This window comes from Arctopsyche grandis, chromosome 10 (genome assembly GCF_051622035.1).
Source record: "Arctopsyche grandis isolate Sample6627 chromosome 10, ASM5162203v2, whole genome shotgun sequence".
Classification (NCBI taxonomy): Eukaryota; Metazoa; Arthropoda; class Insecta; order Trichoptera; family Hydropsychidae; genus Arctopsyche; species Arctopsyche grandis.
The window spans coordinates 22,024,538-22,035,341 of NC_135364.1; positions in this window are offsets into that span (position 1 = coordinate 22,024,538).

Consider the following 10,804-nt stretch of genomic DNA (forward strand, 5'->3'; position numbering starts at 1 on the left):
AGCCGGTCCACTCTCGCTCTATGTATTTTATCATTCTTGATTTTCTACTTGGACAATTTTATGAGTTTGAAAAAAAACACGTTTGTAAAAATGATAGTAATCGAAGAAGATTTCACTACAAATGGCGGATTCGGTCTATGAGGGTTTGGTGATTATTCCGCACAAAGCACAATCTCTCACACGTCGCTAAAATCTCGATCGTTGGTAAGATATCTGGCAGCCGAAAATTCCATCCATCTGGAGTTACAAACGCGAATTGTCATACTGCCAAGAACTCTGGTGCCAGATATTCGAATATGTGTGAAGTAATCCGTTTACCCAAAAAAAATCAGTGGCGTGTGGTGTAATTCTTTTTGTGGTACAGCCAGTGGTGTCGCCCTAGTGATTGTCATGGGTTTCCGGAAACCCGTTATTTAATCTAAAAATTCGTATGATTTTTGTCAAACTTTAGAAATCTTGAAAATTTAATGAACTTTTATATAATGGTGCCTTGGACGAAAAAAATGTATATATTTTCAAAATAATTTCATTGAAAAAAAAATTGGATACCTATTGTTCCAAAATTGGGGTGAATACAATAAGTACAGCCTTACTTTAATGTCCACGAGAAGGATACAAGAAGAATAGGCTGTTCCCTCTGTATCCTGCTCGCGCACATTAAGTAAGGCTGTACGACAAAAAGAGAGAATTTCACCGCACGCCACTGAAAAAATATTATATAAACCACTCACTGAAATTCTTATATAAACCACTCACTGAACTTATTTTATTTTTACATAGATATGTACCAGGAAGGCGAAAACACACAGCGATGCACGTGGCATGTGGTTTTTTTTTTTTTTTAGATACTTTTAAACATGTGAATAAAATGGACCATGCCTTACATATATTCATGGAACGCCCGGCACTCCCCGCCTCAAAATAACCCTCTGGAGTGTTTTTGGTAAAATTATATCGATCGACTTGAAGTCACAAATATCCAAGTCTAACCAGCAGCATTAAAATTAGCATGGGATCGAACGCGATAACCTCTCGGTGCTAAACATAAACGCAACCACCGAGTCATGCTGCTGGCTAAATATAACGCGGTCGAAATCTTGAGATCAAATTTTCGCATGATCGCAAAACTGAGTACATAGAATAAGTATCTAACAAAAACTTAAAAATGAGGAAATCTATAAAAGGAGGTACCACTTCCGGGTGATTTAATATCATGCCTTCAAAATCCATCTCGGCATTACAAAAACTTTAAATTTCTTAAAAGAAAGAACTATGAATGATTTTTTTTTTATATTTACTCTCCCAACAACTTTAATCTTTGCTTTTATTTCGATTATATGTAATTTTCATACAAAATGAATTCATAATTCTAAAAATAAACTATCGTGTTGACTATTCATATGACTAGTCACCGGAGCCTGAGGGGCCGTGTATTGTTCAAAGGTTGTAAATGCATTGTTAAAGGTTTGCCGAACAATGGATAGCACTGTGACTATCCTACCTCTACATATGACTACTATCTCTCCTACTCAAGTATTCTCAGACTTACACCTACGAGGTCGATAGGGTTAGTTCGCCTTGGCGAAAGTGGGACAAGTGAATTCATTGTATGCAACTAATTTTAGATGCGTATATTTAACACACCTTCGCTATGCATATGTCAAAACCACCAACAAAAATAATCATTTTTTTATATTTATTATGTAACACACCTACATGAAAAATAAACCGTGTTTATCTATGACAATTCTCCGGAACAGATAAACCCACTGCACCGTATTATACACAAATAAATAGCATCGGGTTACTTTAGGGTTGAAATGCCTAGCAACGCCAAGAATCCGATACCGCACTTTCGAATATCGCTTCTATACGCGCTGCTACGTTCGTACATATTTTTTGACAAAAATAATCTGAAATAAATGAATATATTATTTTATATATATGAACATTTTTAATTTTTCAATTATAAAACACTTGAATTATTTTTCATACAAATGTACATACATATTTTCATATTTGGATAAATAATTCAAAATTTTATTATACTATATAATACTATTTTTATTTTATATATATGTACCAGTACCGAATAGTACCTGTATACAAAAATCAATCGTTCACGGCTCATATTACGAGGGGTTTCAAATACAATACACACCTATTCAATTCAAGTACATATTATAGCAGGGATCTAGAAATAGACACGTGTCAAATTTACCAGCAAAATACATACATGGTTGAAACCAAATTTTCAAAACATATTTGTATAAATCTTCTTCGCATGACTAATCGACGACTTGAGCAGATACGAGCGTTTCCACGTACATACATACGTATACACAAAAACGTGCCAAAGTGATTTAATTTAAAAAAAAAATGATGATTTTTTTAATGATTAAAAATGAGTGATGATCCTGAGCGTCGTATCAGACGCTTTGTTTACATTCTGTAAGTGAACACCCCTGACAAGTTAGACGAGTAAAAGTGGGCAGTCTATTACAACCAAACTGGGGCGTTGCTAAGCGAGTGGGCTGTGCCTCGATATTGCGCAGATTCTACTATTGCAAAATGACGCTTCATTTCTTCATTCTAAACAATTGCATTTGTTGTTACGATCGACTACAGTCCAAAGCAATAACAAAATTGTGCAATTATTATGTAATTGAGTACGAAAACTATAAATTTGAATGCACATATGAGCCCATTTTAAAAATTGATATAATTTTAATTCAAAATTTAAACGTTTGATGTGTGTTTTGTATCAAAACAAAAACATTTTAAGCCGAGGGTGAATTTCTAGAGGTATAAATAGACGATCACCTGAGGCGATGAATTATAAAGGGGGCGATAAACTAAGTAAAGCTCTGTTTTGTGATTTTGATCATTTGATTATGAAGAATATATTGATCACAAACACGAAGATCCTTTACCAAGGCTGGTTTGCCTACAAAAGACCTGCCCATGATTGGTATGAGAGGAGGGGCGTGGTAGCTATAGGCTATTTGCGAGTCTGAAAACCGGTTGTGGATCGTTCGCTCAAACACAGCACTGCAATTAATAAAAGTCAATCAAAAATAAAACTTATGTAAATGCAATCGAATTGTGTGATAGTTGTCGATCAAGATTTTATATTTGTGTATTAAATATGCATCTATATTTAGTTAAGTAAGTACATAGATGCGAATGTACAAATGTCAGGTGATTCATATATGGGTTATGAAAATGTCAATGATATAATCAAAGAAGAAAAGGGTGAATCGAGCGTAAGATGCTGACGTACGTAGAAATAATAAATTTGAAGGGGGCGGATCCAGGGGTTGTGGCCGCTATGATATTCTGGAAGAGGGGCCTTCTTGGCCGATCCACTAGCAGTAATACAGCTGCCCCAAAAGGGGCGGTATGGGCGGCCCTTCGCCGATATCAACGTAATCTTATCTGGAACACTTGATTTTGCTTAGTTAAAGTCGTTTTAGGAAGACATTTTTTTAATTTAAGAAATTTTAAATAATTCAAATCTAACAATGTTAACTAACGTATCAAGTTCTTAGAGCACAATGATGCTAAATCAACGTATTGGATAAATTGAGATATCAATGCAGTTTTAACTCCTTGTTCATATTATATCAACACGATTTTAACATTTCGAAATGACGTCATTTCTGTGGCAATACATTGCACAAAAATATTATGTTAAACATATCAATGTTAAAAATTTCATCAGGCGAAATATTGGTAAAATGTCAGTTTGGCACTAAGAGACAGTAAATTAATTGGATTATCTACGATTATTTGATTACACTGTTCGACAAATGACGACTTTTTTTTTTGGTTCAGAGACGAGATATGACTTATCTTATAGATCTACATATGCCCAGTGAATACGAATCTGGTAATACAAAATGTTGATCGGTTCGAGATTCGGAGATATATGTATGTGTTTTTTAAATCACGCGATTTTTCTATATCTTGGTGTTGTTCGGTCGATGTCTCAAAATCTGTCGATTTCCTGTTCAAAATGAATATTGGAATCTATAGTCGGATATTTTATCTTTCATTTGTAGTACTTTTCAGCTTTCAAATCTCTCTAAGTAGTCGTTCAGTTCAAATCAAATGTCAAAAGTACCTATTTTCATATCTCGTCTCTGAACCATTGTTATTTATTAAAAACAGAAACATACAGTATTACAATGTTTTTTCAAAACATTATCACCAAAAAGTTTCTATATATTTATCTATTTATCCATTATATATTAATCCCGACCTTAGGTGCCATTACAGGTTGCCCAAAACGACACCTTGATCAAACTTTTGTACATAAGTACCAAATACCATCATTACACATAATGATTATATACAAAATATGGGTTGAAAACACTGTGCGACAACCCCTGCCACTTCTATAGCAGCTCCGTCATACATATGTAGATGTTCTTCTTCCCAATTCATCGAGCAAAACTAAAGAGTTGATTGCACTGTGCCTCAATATTGCTGCTGCTTCACTCAATTCAACCAGGAAAGTCGACTATCCCGACATTCATCGTCATCGTCATCAGTCTTGAAAATATTCCATTGATAGCCAAACTGTACTCTGCAGCCCTTCTTGCAAAAATTGTGAAAAATTATTATTCTTATGTTATATTTATTGCATGATTATTTCAACTTTGAGAACAAATCAGGATTGTTCTAAAGACATGATATTTCACATGTTATTTTTGGAAAATTTTCGAGTCGTGGTTACAACTCAAATAATTTATAACGTACTCATTCATTTAAGTTGTACAAAACCGGTCTCCGTGACGGGCCGGAATGTGAAATTACCGAAAACGCAAATATCGGAAGGCAAAGATCGAAAATCGAAACATCTTAAGTCGATACATACTCACTTAATTTGCGCGAGCAGGCTAAGTGAGTATGTATCAACAGGAACAAAAGGAACAGGCTTTTCCTCCCGTATTAATGTGCGCGCGCAGAATATGGGAGGAAAAGCCTGTTCCTCTTGTTCCTGTTGTGTCCTGCTCGCGCAAATTAAGTGAGTATGTACGTGAGTATGTACCGTTTACCATGCACCCTTTTTTTTTGATCTTTCGACTTAAGATCTTTCGATTTTTGATCTTTGCCTTCCGATATTTGCGTTTTCGGTAATTTCACATTCCATGTAGACCCGTACAAAACATATATACTCAAATAACCAATGCCTTAAAATATATGAAACGTACATATGTAGGTAACTACTAAAGTATACAAAATCTGTACAATATTCAATATTCAATACAAATACAATATTTGTCGTAAGTACAGTTTGTGTCAATTTTACGCAGGTACATATGTACATAGATATGTATACTTAATAAGCGTAAATAATTTATCTCATATGAAGTTTTTGTGTAAATAAATAGCCAAAATATTTTAATGCAAATTAATATTCCTACTACGATAAGTACATATATGTATGTACATACTATGCGTTTTTGCTAGCCGTTGCTACTGACACATTTAGATCCTACGGGATAGAATGGCACTGGCTATGGGGCGGCACATATTGAGGGGTGTGCAAATGGGGGAGACCGCCCGAGGCGATAAATCCATAGGGATGATTGAAAAAAAATCCTACATACATATTTTCAATAGAGCTTTAACAACGTGTCTTGCAATGCAATTAATTTTTTCACCATATTACGAAAACAGTAATTAAAAAAAAAATCTAGGTGGGGGTGAAGGAGAGTGAAGAAGTAGACGAACATAGCAGCATCATGTCATGGATACTAATATCTAAAAAATATATTTTTTTAATAGTTTTAAAAGTCGAAGAAAAATTTAAAATCATCATCTTTCTTTGATGTTTTCCGATTTTCGTACTGTCCCGTATGAAATTTTTTCACTTTGGCCGCAATTTTACCACTGTAGGGATACATTGACCCTGTGACATTATTATGCAACATTTGCGATGATGATGTTTATGGTAAAATACGTAAAATATGTGCCAAGTGATGTTGTAAAGCGGGCGGTTCGGCAACTCAACCAATAGTGGGCCGGGGGTGGTCGACACGCCCACCCACATTCACCACCATTGAACACACACACATACACACTCATTATCACGTCATCAAACACGAAAAACCCTATGCTAATTTCTAAACGTGTCAGCCCACCCCCAACTCTGGAAGGAGTTCCGATTTCAAGCCACACTTCCCCTTGATTTACAATTTTTCGATACCTAAGAACAAGTACATAGCTATATTTCCCTATTATATATTACACCTGCAATTGATTGATTGTCATTCCCAGAGTGTTTACAAACTAGGCAGAAGGTGAGTTGTTACGGTGGTAGGAGTATGAAACGAGCCTCAGTGTAAATTTCACCAAGATGAAATTGATCATCTAATCGGGAAATCATTTCTACATTTCTTCAACATTTTTAGATTGATTGTTTTACATTTCAGATTGATCAATCCTTGATTCTGAGGTAGGGCTGCCAGATTTATCGATATCCAAACTGGGATATTTTAGTCGTATCCCCCCCCCCCAACAGATATTACAAGAATGATAAAAAAAACTTTGTAAAAATCGTAAACTTAACAAATTACATTTAAGATCCCTCCTTTTATAAACTGGTATTTCCTTTCTTTTTTTCCAGTTTTAGTTATTTTAATATTAAATGAAATTAATAACTTATTGCCAAAGAAGATTGAAAAAAAAAATGATTTTCTCAATCTCGCATTTCTTGCTTTTTTGATGTGGATCTACGGTGAGATTGAGATTCGTGCATTTTTTTGCAGTTTCATAACTGCGGGGGGGTCAGTATTTCTGAACAATCAAAGGCCAATAAGCAGCTATCGAAAACCGGGACATTTGGCTGTCTCGAAAGGTCCCTTCGGGACGAGAGGCTTGAAACCGAGACAAACCCGAAATACCGGAACGCCTGGCAGCACTATTGTGCTGCCAGGTCATATGGACAGATGAAATACTTGTAATTAACGTTTCTATCACTAATTGACAGCTATCGTTTAGTATATCGAGTCGTCCAAGATAGAGATTTGATAAACTTTAAGGGCCGGGCCGCACCGTGCAACTTTGTCGGCCGACTTGTTGCGCGACATGAAAAAATGTATGGAAATGTGTGCGACAAACAAGTTGACGAGTGCGGCATGTTCCATCTACCTGCATGCATTGATCTGGTCGCCCTCAACCAAGTTGTTCGCGAGTTGAGCGGTGCGGCCCGGCCCTTAGTGTCAAAAACTGCCGTTAAAGGAAAGATATGAACGATTGACGAATCTTTGTAAGATATACCTAAACCTATACAGATCTTTAGTATTGTTGCGTAGGGGTGGGTTCAGAAACCAAATAAAAGGCCAAAGTCGCTTTACAGCATTTATTCAACGGGAGGTCCACACGGATCTACCACTCACTCAAGAATAATCTGATCTATCGTGTGTACCTCCTTATAAAGGACAAGTTGCACAGCACAGCTTCCCCAATCCGTTAATGTGTCTATTGTCTAGGCACTTAAAGATCTACCCTGGCGAGTTTATCGTTTACGCACGCACTCGCTCAGGTCTGTGAGAACTCCAGCGTATCCTTTGTTCGGGCACTTACTGAGTCCGGTTAGCCTAATTCAGGGTATCTATTGTTCACCCACGAATGCACTTAAACAGTGGATACTCTCTCTCATATTCCCACATTACAGTATCATATGACAATAAATTAGTGTAGTATTTGGTTTATTAAGATATTATAAAAAAGCATGTACATATGTATGTATGTATAATTTACGTAACCATCGTAATACGAACACGTACTTACCAAACTTTATCGAAATCGTGCCTCAACTCCAGTGAATATTTCGTGAATATGTAATAAAAAATATGTGTTTGTTAGTATGTGTGTCTGTGTATTTTGAGGATTTTTTGAATACCGTTTGTGCTATCGAACTGAAACTTAGTATCGGTTACTGAAATGCTTATCGATACGACGTAACTTTTTAAGTTGACCGGAAATGTTACCTCACCTTATACATGGGTGTCCTCTTTTTTTGAATTTTTTAACATGATATAAATTATAAATTTCATACAGTTATATTTTTTTAACATTTTTACCTCAACTGGAAGTAGAACTTTTGAACTATTCATTTTTTTTTCAACAATTTTGTATCAAACATAGCCGATATGTCTGAACGTGTATGTATGTTTCACAATCGAAGTATGTTGTATACTTCTTATTCTATTTTGTAGGTGTGTATGTAATACATGTACATACATATGTGTGTATAATAATAACACTGTTAGATACGAAAAATGGTTCAGAGACGAGATATGACTTTTCTTATATATCTATGCCCAGTAAACATGAATCTGGTAATGAAAAATGTTGATTAGCTCGAGATTCAGAGATATGTATGTGTTTTTTAAATCGCGCGATTTTTCTATATCTTGGTGTTGTTCGGTCGATCTCTCAAAATCTGTCAATTTCCTGTTCAAAATGAATATTGGAATCTATAGTCGAGTATTTTTTCTTTCATTTTTAGTACTTTTCAGCTTTCAAATCTCTCTAAGTAGTCGTTCAGTTCAAATCAAAAGTCAAAAGTACGTATTTTTATTTGGGATTTTTCCCCACTGTTAATACTATTTTATATTGAGTTTTTTCTATTGAAACATGTTTATTGGGATAGTGTTCTGACCACACTATTTTTGTTTCCGTTTAAAAAAATTAATTGGAAGTGTGCTGAATTTTAAATCGGTTAAATTTCGAGCTAAAAGCTCGTACTAGTATTTACACGAATCTGAATGGAATTAATAGGGATAATATATTCAATTGTCTTTATATAATTAATTAAAATTCCACTTAAAAAAATCATATTTCGATTATTCTTGTGGATTAATAACAAAAATTCGTTTATTTTAACTAGGTAAGCCAGTTATCAATTGTTTTCTGAAAAATTTCTTTGTTCCAGAAGATGAAGAATTCTTGTAAGGATTTCAAATAATCATTACATACCTTTGCACTAGGGATTGCAATTTACCGGTAAACAGTAAACAATTTTTCACACTACCGGTATTATATACCGTTATTTACCGGTAAATGAAAAAATTGTGTGGTTTAGATAACTGTGCATACATACATACATACAGTGGCGGACTGGGACTGAAATTAGTGCATTCCAGGAGTTAAAGGGGGCCCCCCCAGGGTTAAAAAAATTTGTCCCCCCCCCCCCATATAACAAAATTTTCTTCTTTCCATCACGCTAAAAATCAAGGGTAAAAAATAAATAAAATTTTCAAAAATGGGAATAAACAAATTTAGGTACAATAAAAACGGCAAAAGCAAAATAGATCCATAAATTACATTGTATATTTCGTTTTAACCCTTGTCCTAGGTAAATAGAATGCATCATAAAATAATGCGGCATAAAACCGGCTTTTACTTTCGGTAGAAAACAATCAGGGACGTCATTTCAGCTTTTTCTTGGGGAGGGCAGGCAAAGATTTGTCAAATTGAATTTTTTTTCAAAAAATATTTTTTATATCGGAATAAAAATGGAAAATCTTCTTTGCATACACCTTATTGAGTTATAAATATGAAAAAAATAAGTTTATTTTTGAAAAAATATTATGTAAAGCGAAAAAAGCGCCGCAGGCGAAAATTTTTTTCCAAAAATCTTCACATAATCGATCACTGATCACGTTTACATAATATAAAAAAATGTGTGCGGCTCTGTTTGTCTGAGTGTGTTTCTGTGTGTCTTTTTATTATTTTTACTATTTTATATATGGATATGTATGTAAATAAAAAATTATTTTTATCTCAACCAGAAGTAGTACTTTTACCCTATAAGATCGAGGTATTTTTATTTTTTTCTCGGAAACTTTTGTTTCGACATATTGAACTGACATTTCATATCTATAATTATAAACCTAATGCCAAGTTATATATAAAATTTCGTGAACACCCGTTAACCGAAAGTGACAGTTTACTCCTGTTGGCAGTTTACCGGATTTTTCTTCCACTATTTTAATCGACCCTTTAAATATGTCTGCTCTTCACGATTTTATGTATAATTCCTTGTATCAATGTGATGAAAATATAATTAAAAAAAATCGTCAAATTTTATTAACCAGAAGTGGAATTTTTTCCTCTTAAAAAAGTCAAAAAATTTTTTTAACACACCCCTGAACGTATCAAGCTGAAAATTTATATTCTTTATGTACTAAATTTGATAAGGTTTTGGTCAGAAAGCAATTTTATTAAATAACTAAAACTTTTTTTGGACCGAATCTGTTACACATGAAGTTTAAATTCATCTCATTCGTTGTTTCGTGAGAGAATGGACGTCTGCAAATACATAAAATAAAAATACGACAAAAAATAAAATCAATTGTGATTGAACCGATTCAGTAAAATATTAATTTAAAATCTTTCTTGAAAACAAAAAATATATAAACTTTCGAAAAAATAAACGTTACACATCTGTTTTTGAGGCGAAATAAAGTAAAGGGGACCTTTCTATAGAATGAACAATTTCTAAGAATTTTACCCACGGCATACCACTTAAAAACCAAAATATACTTGCTTTGAAATAATTTTTTTTTCAAAGCACATAGCAGCGATTATTTTATTAGTTACCCAAAAGTAACATACATAAGAAATAAACGTAGCATTCATAGATCCATAGAATCTCATTAATCATTAAATTCAAAATATTTTCTAAATTCACACTATTCCTTAACTTAGGGGGGTGAGTGCCCTCCTATGCCCCCCCCCCAAATTACGTCCCTGAAAAAAATGCATGATATTTTCAATTAATGTT